Raw genomic sequence first — 17,394 nt, 5'->3', positions numbered from 1 at the left:
ACACACACACACACACACACACACACACACACACACACACACACACACACACACACACACACACACACACACACACACACACACACACACACACACACACACACACACACATATATAGTGCAGAATAATTCCAGTATACAGTCGCATTTGTTAAAAACTTAATTTATTAAGTAATATTTACTATGTTTAAAGTAAACGAACTATTGTATATCAGTAAAAACTTTATATTGTCTACTATTATGAAAAAAATATTAGAAATCCGAAATATTTATATTTTGTATTAAAAAATAAACTTTTTTAAACCCTTGCATTTTTTGCCGCATATTCTATAGAGGTGAGATATATGGCTACTTATAGGGGGAGGGGAGAGATATGTATGGCTCATAAAAATTTACAAATAATAAGACGTAAAATAACATAATAACTTCTAAAATGCGTTTATAAAATTTTATTAAGGAATAAGAAAATGATAAATATGTATATGAAGTAATAAATAATAATTATGGTACAATCTTCCCAGATGTATAATATTATAAGTGTTATGACATGAGGTACATATTTTATGTAATGCGTTTATTGTATTTAGTGCATTAAATTCAATTTGTGCACTTTATATGCTTTGAGCATAAATCCCGCCTATTAAAAATATATCCCAAACAGTCGAGATATATAACAAATTAAATAAAGAATACAAGAGCAAAGTACTTGTATTTTGTTAGAAAATGCTTTACTATTCCTCTACACGCACGAAATAACCACTAAGCTTTTGCACGTCCTACAGTAATCATCTTATGTAAATTATAATTTATGATGGCGCTACTTAACACAATGACAAATCGATTCAATTCACAATAATTTAATTAACAATAAGAAACTGAAATCAGCGCATACTAATATAACATAAAGACAGAATAGTAATAGAGTAGTTGCGAGAAAATTACCTCCACTCCTTCTATTTTTTCTGCGGCGTAAATCCCAGCACGTATTGCCAGAGTTACCCTATATTAGTGTCAATTAACAACATTTATGCCGAAGTACAACATTTATACGAAGTAATAATTAATACTTATTATGGTATTCATTATTTTTATATAATATTAAAAAATTATTTTGTATTACTGAAATATATAACAAATTACCCCTAAAATTTTTTAGAAAAAATTAGGAAAGATTGACTTGGAAAGATAATTTGTTGATAAAAAATTCGCAAAAAACAGCTACTTTTTAGCGTTATAAACCAGATCCCTCCTCTCTCTTAAAGCAAAAAATTAAATCTATCTCGAGGGTGTAACCACTCTTGAATTCTGATGTACACTGTCAGAAATCCAATGAAGTCCAATAAAGTCTGATGAAGTCCGGTGAAATCCGATGAATTCCTCGAAGTCCGATGAAGTCCGGTGAAGTTCGACGAAATCTGATGAATATCTTGAAGTCCAATGAAGTTTGGTGAAGTTCGATGAAGTCCGACAGAGTCCGATAAATTCCTCGAAGTCCGATGAAAATCCAGCAAAGGCTGATAAATTCCGATAAATCTCAGCGAATCCCGAAAAAGTGCCGAACCCATGATTTCCCGCAATTTCTCTTAATTTTTTATTTAATTATATTATTTTATATATACCGATATAAACATCTTTTGTAATCGTAACTATTGCTCGTCTTATTTTTTACTTGTAAAACTATTTTACTGCATTAGTTGTGGATTAATAATTAAATAAAAAATAGTTAAAATAAATGAATATTAATTAAATTACTTTAATGAATACTAATTAATAATATGATAAAAAACATCAACTATTACTATTTATAATGTAATTTTAAATTATCGATTTATTCACTATCAATTTTGTGAGATAATTATTTTATAATAAATTTTCGTTTTATAATAAATTTTTAATTGTTAATCGTTAATTTGTTTGTTATTATTTTGTAATATCAGGGATCCTCATATCAGGGAAATATGATATGTATTATTGATCATGAATTAATTTTTATTTTATACGCTGAAAATTAAAGTTTTAGCTAGATAATCAAAATTGATCAGATTTCAAATTCATTAAAAAATGAATAGATAAGTTTTTTGAATCATTTTATGAAATCATATTTTAAAATTTTTATTAAAAATGTCATATAAATATATGAATATGAATATATATATATATAAAGTAATTCTTTTAATCAGTACATTAATCAGTACATTAATAGAAATAAATTTATTTCTCAATAGAGAACTAATTTTTTGCAACTAGTACTTACAAATAATTAAATTTCGGACAATATTTTTACTTATAATCTGAATCCTTAATGTTGTTAAATGATATATTTAATTGGAAATTTAAATGCTTATGTTCACTTGTAAATTTAATGTGAAACTTTTATTATTATTGTTATTCAATATTACTCTATATATATATTTTTAATATCTTGAAACGAAATCTCTGTTAGAAAACATATAATTATATGGTATATTATGCATTATTTTCATTTAAAATGTGTGACACATAGAATGTGGGATCTACAACAGAAATCACAATCGATAGTTCTTAAGTCATAGAAAATTGACGAATCATAGTGTATTATTCTTTTCATATTCAATTATGATTAATTTTCCACTTAAAACTCTACGATCGCTACGATTTCAATTGTAGACCCCGCATCATGCTTAAGTGTGTGTAGCTATATTGTCGCGTTAGACCGTCGACTGATGGCATTGATCGCGATGTTGATCATCTCTGATCTGGCATCTTTCGAGACGCCATTTCTACAAAGTGAACAAAGACATAAACTATATTATACAATGCTAATGTGTATAGGTTAAACAAAGACAGGTATGTTCTGTTCCCTCTCTGCTATGTACATATAACATACAACATTAGTGTGTATTAGGTACGACTATTTTGAGAGTAAACAAAGGAAAGAAATAGCAAACAAATAAATTAAATTTTGACATGAAAAGTGAATATAAAAGAAGTTTTATCATTATAGACGATCTATCAGTAGGTAAATATTCTGTTAAACTTAGAAGGAAATTTTTAACGAATTTAATTGCTTTCCATCAAAAAATATTTTGCAAAAGTTTCCAGTAAACTAACTTTAAGTTGATAAAAAGTTTATATATACAATTGAAAGTTTATTTAACTATAATTGTCATCAAAATTATAAAAAAGTTCTCGAAAAAAATTAGTTAATAAGTTTTCATCCATAGAACCGGTCATCTCGAATGTTGATGACAAATTTAATAGATGAATTTAATAGATGAATCGTGTCGCGATTTTTGTTTTACTAACTTGGCGAAAAAATTCACTTATTATATTGTAAATTATTTGAATATAAATATTCTACAGTGATACTTAAGAACGACTGAATAATCAGATAGATAGACGAAAATAATTATTAATAAAACGAAAATATTATTATTATTATGCTTATGTCAATGATCAAAAAGAAATGTCTGTTAAATCAAAGTACTTTTATTTATCTCGATTTAGCGGATTTTAAACGAGGGTTCTACGTTTTTTCTCTAATTATCAAATTTTTTTATTATTCATTTTTAGTATTTTATTATTTTACATTTTATTTTTTTCTAATTTTTTAACATATTATTATTATTATTGTTGTTAATATTATTATTATATGTTTATTATGATTTTTATTGTTTTAATTTGATGTAGTTGAAGAAAAATGATACAGAAGCATATCCAAAATCAAAAGCCTTTTGTTTAAAGCTCTTTTTCTTCTCTTAAAAATATGTTCTTAAAATAAATGTACGATTATTTATCGATCAATTCGAACATTTCATCTGCTTTATTTTTTCAAGAAAAATATATTAAACTTTTGATCGATATTGTATTATTGTTTTCCTTTTTTCCTTATGTCCTGTGCCAAGCTGTACCTCTAAACATAAAATAATTCAGTTCAAAATTAATATTTGTTTTTTCATTATGAAAAGGTGTATATATGAAAAATCAAATATATTTTAATAGAATGAATTGTAGAAGCTTTACTTTTTTCTTGAATAATTGTATTTAAATAATTTCAAATAATAGAATATTTAAATGGATTCGTAATTACTTTTGAATAGTTATGCGGGGTCTGCAATAGAAGTTATAGCGATCGTAGGATCTTAAGTCGTAGAAAATTGAAAATCATTTGATATTCTTCTCATATTCGACTATGATTGGTCAATTTTCTACGACTTAAGACCCTACGACTGCTAGACTTCTATTGTAGACCTCGCATTAAGTCTTAGACACAATGCGAGGAAATATTAGCAATAGAAATAATACCATTTTTTAATCTATCAAATCTGCGTATCTGATTTCTGATAAGTTAAAAAAAAAGAAAGTGTTATTTCTATCGCTATCGCTATTCCCTCGCAACATATGTGGGATTTCATAAAACTGTCAACGCCGTAGATATTTATTGTTTACCATGAAGTACCAGGTGTATAAGCTTAAATCCACTGTTTTTTAGTCAGAAAAACATATTTTTTTTCCTAGGAAGCAAAAACAAATTTATTCAAAGTACTTGCCCTCGCTAACTGTACATTTTTCCCATCTTTCGGGCAATTTGTGTATACCACGCCAAAAAATTCCTCATCTTTCGAGGCAAACCATTCATCAAATCATTTTCGGACGTCTTCGTAAGAATCGAAGTGCCGCTCAGCGAGCGCGTGGCCCATCGACGAAAACAGGTGATAGTCAGAAGGTGCCAGGTCTGGTGAGTAAGGGGATGGGGTAGCACTTCCCAATTGAGTGTCTCCAAGTAGTTTTAGACCATTGTTGACGTGTGCGATGGTGCGTTGTCGTAGAGGAAAATCAGCTTGTCATGTCTTTTCCAATAATGTGGCCTTTTTTCATGCAGAGCACGGTGCAATTTGATCAGTTGTTGGTGGTAGTGGTGAACATTAACAGTTTCACCAACTCGTAGTAGATGACCCTCCTGATCCCACTAAATACACAGCATCGTCTTCTGTCCGAAGCTATTTGGTCTTGAGGAAGATGTTGATGATTGGGCGGGATTAACCCAAGATTTCTTGCGTTTAGGATTCTGAAAATAGATCCACTTTTCATCGCCTGTTACAATCCAATGCAGAAACGACTTTCTTTTTTGTCTGGCAAGCAGAATTTGGCATGTGTTTTGGTGTCGTTTCATGCCTATCGTTCAGTTCATGCGGCATCCATTTTATGATCTTTTGAACCTTCATGGCATATAGCCGCATGGAAATGGCTGCTTGAAAAACACCCAATTGCTCGGCAAGCATTTTTTGCGATTGGGTATCGTCCTCGTCCAAAAGAGCCTGCAATTGACAGTCCTCAACCTTCCTGGGCCGATTTTCACGCTTCTTGTCACTCAGATCAAAATTGTCATTGAACCGGCGAAACTAATCTCTGCACGTTGTTTCCGATAAAGCATTGTCGCCATAGGCTTCCACAAGCATTCGATGCGATTCGGCAGCCGATTTCTTCAAATTGAAACAGAAAAGCAAAGCTTCCCGCATGCGCTTTTTTTTAGCAAAAACTAGACATGATTACGAAAGAAAAAATGTATGTTGTTGTATGAAATTGCTGATGATGTGCACTGGTTAATGTTGACAGATGTCAAACACATAAAAAAAAGTGTGTTGCCCAAGATAGCTTTGTACACTCATTAATGCCACCTATGAGCAAACAGTGGATTTAAGCTTATACACCTGGTATATGAAGTACAGTATTAAGATTAATTTTTTCCTGAATTTTCAATGTTGAGATATTAAGAATCTTTTGTCAAATTAAAACAAATTTAAATTATTGAATACGTATATTAGAATGACATTTTTATCACATTATATTTTTAATTTTTATCATATTATTTTTCTGGTATACTTGAGAATAAACTACAATTCTTTTTATAGTTGAATGCAGTTGAAATAAATGATTGCAAAGGAATAGATGTTCAATGATGGAATGAAATTGAAACAAATAAAGTCCAATGTATTTGAAAAGCTTGTTGACTTTAACTGGATTTGACAACATATTATCTTTGCGCACTTTCTCAGAAGAAAATATAAGAAATTTGGAAAAATTTGCAAAAAGTGATATGGAATATTTTCGCGATGAACAAAACCAGCACAAGATTATTATGGCATATATGCTAAATGTCCATTCGCATTCTGGATCATAAAATTTTGTTACTTGTTATAGTCAAACATTTTCAGCAAAAAGTTAGTATTCAGTGTAATGTAAGGAAGCAATCCAAAAAGCCGAATCATTCGAGTTCCATAACTGAGCAACAAAAATATTATAAATGATAGTATTTATCTGAACAAGGATAGGAAAATATCCAAATATCGAAATTAAGCCACCTGTATAAAATCGTTTGCTGACAACAAAATTTAATTAAATGAACACGAAAATGAAAAACTTGCAGTAGTTAACATTACTGTCAAAATTAATAATGACAATAATGATTCTCAATAAGGGCTTCAATCACTTTCTGCGAAAGTTGATTGCATTTTTTATTCTAAATAAATCTCAAAATGTAGGCAAATTTTAAAATAAGTGGATGATATCAAATTATCAAAGACATTTAAAAATTTTTCATGTCAATCAGCCATCAAACACCATAAAGAAATAGACACATCGCAATCGTAAATCTAATGCCAGTTCACTCGAGAGTTCAAATGTGGAGCAAATGCACTAAAATTACCTCTAACAAAATTTCACAAAATATGACTATTGATGCAAATCTAAGTGATCCTTTGTTACTATCTAATCATTCTTCTGCTAATGATTCAAAAAATGTCCATACACAGAAAAAAAAAGATGGCTGTTCATCCTTCAGATGGAGCAAAAAATTCTGACGAAGAAGACATTACCTTGAATTCTATAGAATCTTCCATTTCAAAGAAAGCCAGTAAGTCGAATGATGAAATTAAAATTAAATTTTTAGTTAAATCAGAAAAGTCAAGAAGAAAAAATACTTCGAATTTTTAGAATCCGACGGAGTAAAGGTTCTTCAAACAAAGAGTCTCAAAAATAAAATCTCTTCCATAGTTTGTCAAAATGGAAATTACTCAAAATTCAAAATATAAATAAAATATTCAAGATTAGAACGATGAAGATAATCTTTAAATAGTGCAATTAAAGGGCAATTAAGAATTACGAACTATGTCGATATTTTTAATAATATAGAATCGATTTTGATAAAAAATAATAATTTGAAGAAAATTATATCGGCTTATTTGGAAACAAAAATGTAATTTAAAAACTGCAATCACTTTACTTCAAGTCATCTTCTCAAATCTTTAGTACAAAGCTCAGATTAATAGAAAAAGACATAAGTGGGCATAGATATCAACAGGATTTGAAATTATTTGCATCATACATATTTATTTTGGATGGACGAAACATGTATGAAACTCTGCAAAAAAATCTATTTGCCTCTCTTCCATCAGTAACAACAATCAGTCGTCGCTGTATACAAAATATGAACGAACCTGTACGCGAAAGACATTTTTATTTTCATGAGTTAAAAATATATCTACAAGAAAGGCAGCTTCCTACGTTAGTCTGGATAAGTGAAGATTCAACAAGAATCAATGGCCGTATTCAGTAAGATTCTCAATGGAATGAAATAATAAAATAGGGCTTTGTGCCATTAAATGATAAAGGTTTATCAATTTGTGATTCGTTCAAGGCAACTTCTGCTGCTACAATTGAAAAATATTTTGAGGACCGTCGCAAATTATGCTTATGTCATAATGGCACAATCGCTGCATGATAGTGTTACATTTTATCTAGTGATCTTTGGACAATTGTTCAAACAATTATTTTATTGCTTCTATAATGGAACGATGGAAATGAATGAAAAAAGAAGCAACCTTTCATGGAATCTCTATCGTAGGTTTTCATCTGACGGTGATCCACGTTTGCTCAATGCCATGAAAAATATACCTATTTACAGATATCCTGATTTATCACTAGAATGGCAAGGATGGTTTTTTGAATCATTGAATCAGTCCGAAATGTATATTCAAGACATGACTCACGTTGGAAAACTGCGGAATAAATTTTTAAAACCCTCTTATGTTATGCCTCTTGGCAATTTTATGGCATCATCGATGCATCTAAGAATACTAATCGCTGAAAAGGGAAAAGAAGAGCATGGTTTGATAATGACTGATATCAACAATAAGGATAAAATGAATTTTCGATTGAAAATATCTGTTTCATTTGACTTAGATTCAGTGTGCGAAGATTTTACGCATAATGCTATCAACTCAAGGAAAATGTTGCTGCAATTGAACGAATTTATTTGATTTGGAAAAGCATTTTCTTTTTACGAATTTGGCGACAATGACTTTTAGAGAACAGCTTTTTACAAAATTTTATTACTGTGCGTACACCTATATTGAAATAAACGCACATGCTATTGTGTGCTGCAGTTAATTTATTTAGGCAAGAAGATTTATCAGAACTTTTTGTTCCATGATTATATAATAGTCAACCGTGTGAACAATTTTTTCGAGCTGCAAGATCTTTAACCTCAACATATTCAACAGTCTTAAATTTTAATATGCTTGAATTTATCTATCGCGTATAGAGGATCCAACTTCAAGCTCACGTCATATTATCGTCATATTATCACGTCATATACATACACCAGAAAAAATTATATTTTTCCACAGTATGAACGAAGATTACAACGTGGAAAAGAAATTAAAGATATTCTCTGTGCAAACAATTTACTGACAGAAAACGAAATGTTTGTCAATATTTTTCGTTTTCGAGAAGACGCATCAGAACTTTCTTCTTTTAGGCTAAGCTGGTACTTCGAAAGATAATATTTTATCATCGCTTAAAAATTTTAAATTGAGAAGCAAAAAAGAGACTGAATGCACAAATAATGAAGAGGATCTATCGATGACGAAATTATTTCTACTAAAAATGAAATTTCAATACAAATAGATGAAGAAGTAGATAAAAAAGTAGAAGAAGATCTAAATCTGATGCTTTCTTCAGAAAAGATTGAAGAGGAAAAAGAAGAAGTTGTTTTCACCTGACGGGCCATTTGTGCATTACAGTGATGAAAATAGGAGAAAATCTATCATCCGTAAAAATATTCTTTGCTGGATTTATTCAAATATTATCAATAAATTAAGTAATGATAGAGCTTGGATAGAATAAAAGGAAGTCGCTGATAACGAAAATTAAAAGTAGATAATGATTCTGAAAAGAAATATCTAAATCATGTCGTCCAACTCGAAGAAATTTAATGGTCGATATGGTGCATTTATTGATGTATATAAAAATGAAATCATTATAGGAAGAATCCTTGGTTTTTCTTATATTACAGGGAAAGGTCAAAAAATAGAATATTCCGCTAAAAGTGCACTAATTAAACCACCAAAAAGAAATGCAAAGGAAATTATATGCCTAAATTCACAATGGTTGGCATTAATTCATACAAATTAGAACAAAAAGAAAATATCCTTCATATCATATTATAAATACATATTTATTTATGCACTCTTCCCCGACCGATGTATAATGATTCATTGTCGTATTTTAATCCAGATATGATTATAGAAAAAATGTTTCATTATGCGCAGTTCTAAATGTTATTGTGTTCATTTGAAACTTCTAAATTTATAAGCTAGATTTGACCAAAGTTTATTTTAATATTAGGTTGTTAATCCGAAGATTGAAGAATTTTCATTAAAACAAATATTGCGAATCGTAAATGTTACGAATTATTTGATGTATATATTTTTTATCTAAATCCATTTTTCTTATCAAAGTTTTTTCAGTGTTTCGTAAGGTTTTGAATGCTTTTTAAGATAATTTTCGATTGTAAATAGTTAAACATTCTGTATATTCATTAATGTTTTGCAAAACATTATATTTTCGCTTTAAATATTATCTAAATAAATTTTCGAATCTTGTTCTGTTTATTACTCCTTAGTAACTATTTATAGTACTTATATTGCATATTAACGAAATTGTTTCTGTGGAAATTGTTGCTCTTGTATATTTGAAATGGATATTATTTTATTGAACAATCACAATATTATTATATATCAATCCTTTAAATATCGAGGCTAGATGAGCAAAGATATCGCTTTCGGATATAACTGATTACTAAGAAAAATAGGATAGAAACTTTAACAAAGAAAATTTTACAAATATTATTTGTTTATTCAATTAAATAATGTATTATTAAAATATTTGATTGCATATTTGGATTATTTGCGAAAAAATGAAAACTATTTGTGAAAAAATGATCTTTGCTCATCTAGCCTCGATATTTAAAGGATTAATATATAATAATATTGTTCAATAAAATAATAGCAATCTCATATATATATATATATATATAAGATCAACAATTTCGACGGAATCAATTTTGTTAATATGCAATGCATTATAAATAATATAAATTATTAAGGAATAATAAATAGCTGATAAGATTCAAAAATTTATTTAGATAATATTTAAGTTTACAGTCTACGTATTTTTGGTAAAATGAAAAATCATCAAATGGAATAATAAATCGCAAATAATTTAAACTTTCCGATACTTCATAATACATATTAATTAGAAGATTATTTTATCCTCGTTCTTTCTATCTATTGTCTTAATAATATGAAAACATTTAATATTATAATTTAATATTAAAATATACGTCGATCGTTAATCAGAAGAGTCATAAGTTCATAAAATTTTAAAATCTAATAAATGGCCATACAATCTTGTATATATCTCTTGAAATTCATTACAAATACGAAGTATGCATTGATAAACTTCCTGAAAGATTAGAAAGTCTATACATTAAAAAAAAGAATCTGGTTGGATCAATTCTGTTTGAAAATTCTGACTCCTCCATTTTTAACCAAGCTTTTTGTAAAGTTCCATGAAGTTCCATAAGTCCGACAAGGTATGATGAAGTCTCGTAAAGTCCAACGAAATCGTATGCTCTAAGAAGCTCTTTTGAATATCGGCATTCTGATTAAGTTTGAAAAATTCAGAGAAAGCTCTGTGTAGATCAATGCAATTTCATATAGTACGAAAAATCCAGTAAAATTTCGAGAATTCTGGTGAAGTAAATTTATGCACATTTCATTAAAATCCGGCAAAATCCAGCATATTTCATTAAAATCCGTTCTGACATATTTCATTAAAATCCAAAAAAATTCAATAAAATCTGATGAAGTCCGACAAAGTTCGATGAATTCCGGTGAAATCCGATGAATCCCAATGAAGTCCGATGAATTTCAGTGAAGTCCGATGAAGTCCAGCGAAATCTGATGAATTCATGAAATCCGATAAATTCCAATAAATTTCCAGTTCGAAGTCTTGAAGTCCGAAGTTCAGATGGACACTTATTTTTTTGAGTGGTTACTCCCTCGATCTATCCAAAATGAAATTAACAAAATGTAAATCAAAATAGTAATGTCAATCACACGTCAAAACGACGCACAGTGGGATAGAAACCCGAAAAAGTGGCCAAAAGTTAATTATTTTATATCCAGTTCTATATTAGTGAAGTACATTTCTTATCGCTACATACACATATTAGTTAAAGTAATTAAAGTAGTTAAAAACAAAAAATTTATGTTGATATAGTAATTACAGATTGAATATAGTACTGTAGTCTTTGCTTGCAATAAATTAACATGGATTTGTTTATAGATATACTATAATATTACATATAGTGTAATAGAGAGCGTTCTAACTCGGGAACTCCAAAGGGAATGCGAGGCGCGGGGGATTTTTCGGAGATGGGTGTAAGAAGTGTCTTTTGAATATCGGCATTCTGATGTAATACGGAGTGGCATTACAGATTTTGGGGACTGCAACATACAAGACAACAAAAACACAATAAAATATATGAACAACAAAAGCATATACTCAGCGCGGATATTGGTACGCAAATTTCTATATAATTAACAATAAATGTCTACATAGGATATAAATATACAATAATTATTTGTACGATATTATTCGTATATTTCGGTTTTCTTCAAACCATCAGCAAATCGTTAAATATCATATCGTTAAATAAATATCTTAACAATAATCTTATGACAATGTTGGAAATCAAATCTATGTACTGACTGAGGATAAGCATTTCCCTACTTTCTGATGGGAAATAGCCATAGTCTCTTCGTTAAAAAGCCAAGTGATTGACTAGAGAACAAATTATAGAAATTATAGAATATAATATCGTTATGTTTTTAATGTATTGTATTACTCATTCTCCACAGATTACAATTCATTATTCCAAATGTAGGAAGTCAAGTTATTCAAAGAAATGACAACAAGAAATATAATATTTAGTTATCACAACATGTGATATAAAATTTTAAATTCACATCCGAGCTCGAATATAAAATATTCAAAAGCGAGAGGTACGTACATTAAGAAGATATTAAATATCAAATGCTTTCAGATGACTACATTTTTCTAGAACACAAAAGCTGTTTAAGCTATCTAGACAGATTTTGATTTTGGATACCTGTTCATATTTATAATTCATTTTTCCATAAACAGAGCACTTATTTTAATTGATGGTCTCAACAAGAACATGGAAAAATAGGTAAAAAGATGCAGTGGCTAATTCGTAAGTAAAATGAGAAGAAAATAAAGAAAATAACATCGATCCATTTTTATAGTACATACGGTGTCGAATTATCGGGAGATAAATTCGAATAGTCTCTCATTGAATCTTTTGACATCGTCGAGAGACAATGAGCAAGCTGTTAAAATTTCTATACATCAAAGTTTAAAATAGAAAGTAATCATTCTTTGTTGCTATGTGTAAGAAATGTCTTAACAATATTGCAATTCCAACAGAAATTCAATGCCTTCTACAACTAGGAAACAGATTTGTTCTATCGTCGTGTGATGCAAGGAGGAATTGCTTAGAGTTTATTAAAAACATAGAGGATAGCATTAACAGATTGAATGAAAGAATCAGTCAGAAATCGATATATACTTATTATAGAGAATGTGGCTTCATTATCATATAATAAAAATTCAAATAATCAGACATTGTCACGCTTAACAAAAGCTACTTATCTTTTTGCTAATAATAATTCTAATATCATTTTTACCAGAGCTGACAAAAGGAACATTACTATTGCTTTGAATAGAGACGATTATATAAGTAATGTTAACAACACGTTATCAGATATGGATACATACATTCCGATGAACAATCCGTCAAGTCTTGTTAAAAAGGCATAGGTCATATTAAAATTGAAAAAAAGGAATACATTTTCCGCTCAACATACAAAAAATTGTATTGCAGTGAGACATTGCTGAGAGTCTACGCATCTTCTAAGATACATAAAGAGAGTATATTTAGACTAATTATTTCGTAGACAGTCCCCTATATCCATTGACTTCATTTTATAAGATATTATAAGCTAATGTATTCCCAAACCGCAGAGATAATACCACATAGATAATAATTTTATGGTAGTAAAAAAATTGGTGGTAAAACGGTAAAATTATTAAAATAATTATTAAAAATAATTAGAACTTTAGAACAAGGCTAATGAGAGTCTAACGCTGATGTAAGGGCGAAGAATTAGAAAATGTAGATAATACTCAAGTGTTGGCAGTTATCTTCATTTATTATATCGAACATTTCGGCTCACTTTGGAGTCATCTTCAGCAAAAAAGTAGAATATAATACCTCGTTGAAAGTAAATCGCAGATTGGCAGAAATGCAGTAATACGCTATATAAATTATTTTACCATTTTACTGTTAGTTCAATAATTAAAATCAGTAATACTCACCTCAAAACAAAGAAGTTCACAAACATTGATTCACAATTTTCATGAAATATAAACTAATATAAATCGTTCCTCGGATTAATATCGTGTCAATTCATCTTGACATGTCGTTTGAAATTGAACGTTACAAAGTGATAAGGGGACTTATAAACAAGCAATGACAATAAATAATAATAAGACTAAGGTAAAATTATTGACGAAAATAAGGCTCTAATATCATTAAATATTATATCATTGTTTACGAACTTTCCGATAGATTTGGCTATCAATTGTTTAGCGAAAAAATGGGAATACTTAGCCAAGAAAATTAGTATTCCTAAAAATGAATTTTTAATGGCGGTGCAATTGATATTAGATTCGACATTTTTCACCTTCAATCATAAAATCTATAAACAGAAATTCGATATTCCTATAGGCTCCCCGCTTTCTTCAGTCATTGCAGATCTAGTGGATTATTTAAAAAATAAAGCTTGAAGAGTTTGAGAAATTGATATATTTTTCTATACGTAGATGATATTACAATGACAGCTCCGTATAATTTTATTAATAAAGTTCTTGATACATTTAATTCATTGTACTCAAGAATAAAATTTACGTTAGAAGTGAGAAGAGATAAATTGAATTTCCTCGACATAATAAAAAAATGATGGTGTAATAGAATTTGATTGATTCCACAAACCGACATTTTCGGACAGGTTTATCAATTACTATTTTCTCCATCTGTTATCCCAAAAGAGAGGTGTAATAATTGACATGTTTGATAGGGCCGTTTTGCTGTCGTATCCAAAATATCACTCTAAGAATGTGAAATTTGTTAATTCTTGAAAAATGACTACCCAATTGAGTTCATATTTAATACAACATTTTAGATTAAAATCCTTTATTTATAAACAGACATCAAAACAGGGTTTATTAATATTAATAATATTTTTAGTTAATATTTTTGAATTTCTCAGATACTGAAGGCAAATAAAATACCGTGAACCAACTTTTCAATTTTATCTTCCTTATACTAATAAGGAATTCAAAAATATTAGATATGAATGTTAATCTATGTTAATGAATGTTATAATAGTTTAAAAAAATTGGAATTATCAAAAGTCACAAAGATATTCTCCCATCAAATTCAAACAAAAATGTAGTAATAAAACACAATGTGTGAAGCAATGTAGAGCAAACGAGACGATCATTAAAAACGAACTAAAATAACCAAAGAACACAGAAATCACATTAATAGAACAACGTCTAACGAATCAGTGATCACATAGATTGGAATAGACAGTCATGGTTTTGAATGGGAGGATATGAAAATCTTGAACATAAAAAGAAAATTATAATAAGAGACTCATATCAGAAGTGCTAAACATTCAACTGCAACGAAATAACTTGAATTTATGAATCAGAGTTTTTGCGTCACTCGTATGTGAGCATTTTACAAAGATTTAAATAGTAACTTTGTATACTTGTTTTTAGTTGATTTTGTTTTGTTTTTAAAAATTTACATCAATTTGACTCATCATAACGTATTATTCTCTACGGACGTGGTTCGCAGAATAGAATTTGACGGTCATTATTTTACAACATATGTCATAATTTTATATCGTATAATGTGATAAATATTACATTTCTTGTTATCGTTCCTTATTGTAATCTGTGGAGAATGAGGGTGAGTGATGAGGGTAATACAACACATAACGATTTATATTACATAATTTGTTCTCTAGTCAATCACTTGGTTTTTTTAACGAAGAGACTTATAGCTATTTCCTATTAGAAAATAGGGAAATGCTCATCCTCAGTCGAACATAGATTTGATTTCCAACATTGTCATAGATTATTGTTAAGATATCTACGATAGTAACGATTCATTAGTTTGAAGATGTACGAATAATATGGTACAAATAATTATTGTACATTTATATCCTATGTAGACATTTATTGTTAATTATATAAAAATTTGCGTACCAATATCCACGCTATGTATATGCTCTTAGTGTCCATATATTTTATTATATTTTTTAATTTGGAGAGCCCAATTCCTATAATTTATAATTTTATTTTAATTACAATAAAAAACATCACAATAAGGGAATATTATCATAAACAAAAACAATACAAAAAACAAATGGTTATAAAACAAAAAATGTTACAAAAAGTATTCGCCGGTATATGCTCCAACCAAGTTTTTCGTAGAGATGGCGTAATGTAATTTTTCTAAAAACAACATTTATTAATTATTTTAAATAAATAAATAGACCAAGTTTCATAATTAATCGACTCAGTATCAATATCTGGTTGTTATCGAAATCGATGATATTGAAACGCAATGTCTCCTTTCCTTAAAAAAGCCTCTTTTATTAATCGTCGCCTCGTCGTTTATTCTTTTTTTGGGACATGACAATCGAACATGTTTTTGCAATATGTTTCAAGATTGGTAGAAGTGTAAATGCAAATGAAACTCGATAGAATTGTATTTTTATAAATTTTTATGAGGATAGAGTGTTTCTTGAAACATACTTTGAAAATGAACGCATAATATGTTCTACTCTAAAAAGAGGAGATTACAAACGAAAATGAGAGCGAACTTACTTAGTAAACTTAGTAAACTTAGTAAATTGTAAACATGGATCAAAATTTTAATCAAACAGAGCGCGATTTGTTAAAGCGATCCCACCAAATTGGGATCTACCTTGCAAGAGTGTTTCGCGTGGATAGAAAAGTGCAATGAATTTATTAAACAATTTGAAGAGTGCAAATTATGTCAAGCATCCATTGGATATAGACAATCTCTAATAGCTACAATTGCACGACTTGAGGATACAATGATTCAATTAGAAAGACAATTTCTTTTGATGGTGATTACGTGAGCACTAGTAATAACATGTAAGTGACAATAACGCGGAAAGATCTTTTGTTTGGCGATAAATCGATGCAGTGTTTGAAAATCGAATTTTAATTGGTGCGGTAATTAACGCAGATTGTATCGAGCTGCGATGATTTTTAGATGACATCAGCAGTGTAGTGCTCGAGCGAATGTAAGACATAATTGAAAGATACAATTGTATAAAAGTGAACACCATATTTAACAGCGAATTTTCGACGGGTCATAAACATGCCAATAAAAGTATTATTAGGTGTACAACTTTTCTTCCGCCGTTTTCCTATAGATAGCTTTAGCGGTAAGTGATGGTCGAAATAAATAGATCATAGACGTCATACAATAAACTTGGGCATCTGTCAACATAACCCCATAGAAACATTAGTCGATTTATGTCTGCATTATAAAGTTATTCTCGATTGAAAATGTCAGTTTACGAGCTAAATTCTCGTCATTTGCGGGAGGTTTTAATTTTTTGCTTCAATATGAAGAAATCTGCGGCTGAGGCTTATCGAATGCTCTCAAATATTTAGTGAGGCCGGTATTAGTGAAAGAACGTGTCGTGAGTTTCAACGCTTCAAGAACGGTGATTTTGACGTCCAAGATCATGCTCTGTATTTGGTGGGACCAGCTCGGTAGTGTATTATGAACTGTTAAAATCGATTGAAACAATCACAGGCGATCGGTATCGAACGCAATTGATGCGTTTGAGCCGAGCATTGAAAGACAATACAA

The sequence above is a fragment of the Atta cephalotes genome (assembly GCF_000143395.1).
Source record: "Atta cephalotes unplaced genomic scaffold scaffold00026, whole genome shotgun sequence".
NCBI lineage: Eukaryota > Metazoa > Arthropoda > Insecta > Hymenoptera > Formicidae > Atta > Atta cephalotes.
This window is presented reverse-complemented; position numbering follows the sequence as displayed.